The following is a 1266-nucleotide window of genomic DNA, read 5'->3' on the forward strand; positions in this document are numbered from 1 at the left end:
AAGCGGCAGCAGCATGCACTGCCTGAAGCTGGAGCCTTGACAGCTGGAGTGGCACTCTCCTGCCAGCCAGGCTCCGTGCAGCAGGATCATCGCTGCAGCAGCCCTGGGAGGCCCCCAGGGCCCCAGGTAAGGCTGCTGGGACCAGCCCAATTCTGGCCCCAGCCTCCCTTACCCCACCTGGGGTAAACTGTCATGCACCAAAGCACACATGGCGCAGGCGTTCCCTAGGGACTACTAGCAGAGGCACAAGATGCCAAGTTGCTTTTAGTTGTCCGCAGGGAACCAAACATCCACACGTGTCTGGATGCAGCCTTGTAGTCGAGTCCAACCCCATGCTCAAGACAAAATCATCCCTGTTCCAGTTATCCCATCCAAGTGCTCATTTAACCCATTCCTCAAACTATACAATCAAGCTGGTTACAAACCTTAAAGCATATTGCACAAAGACACCAAAAGCACCACAACCTGCTGCAGGTAAAATAAGGGGGAAATGGCAGCGATATCCTGCTGTTGTAAAGTCTGTTAACAATTCATTTGAGAGATCTAAGGAAGAAGGCCATCCCCTCATGCCCTGCTACAGAGGAAGGCAAAACCCCTCACTGTCCATACCAGTTTGACCAGGGGGTCAAATTCCTTTATTATCCCAAACATGCCAATCAGAGAGACAAGGCCCTGTAACTTGTAGTAGAGTTACACTTGTGATCAAGTGTTGAAAAAATAAATTCTATCACTGTTCTCAGTGATCCCTTATGATGGGATATTTGTATCTACAGACTTTTGTGGACCAGAACAGACCTAACAGTTTATGTTACTTGAAATTAATAATGATTAGTAAAGTGTACCAAATGCTATCAGTTATAAGATCATTAATTTATATGCATATAACTGCCAATTTTAATTGGTCTGAAATTTCCATTCTTGTTTTCTTCCTCAGACTTAATGGTTTTTGCAAGTTATAGCAAAAGTAGGTCAGCTGTTTCTGAGAATTATTGTTATTGAGGTGTACCTTTATTCATGATATATCCAAGTTTTGCAGATTTTTAAGTCCCTGAAAATAGCTATTTTGCTAAAGTAAAAACTGTTACTGCTAAAGTTTCTTAACACTCAATCTACACTGGGTGTGAACCTGCCCCACAGTGATCTTACTGCGATCTAAACCTCCTATGGGGTATGCACAAAGGTATAATTGTGGATAAGGGTAACTTGCCTTTTAGCAGGGAAAAAGGTGGGTGGAGAACCGGGTGAATTCAATCATGCGTTTAAGTC

Source organism: Gavialis gangeticus, unplaced genomic scaffold, assembly GCF_001723915.1.
Source record: "Gavialis gangeticus isolate Ggan-Ray unplaced genomic scaffold, GavGan_comp1, whole genome shotgun sequence".
NCBI lineage: Eukaryota > Metazoa > Chordata > Crocodylia > Gavialidae > Gavialis > Gavialis gangeticus.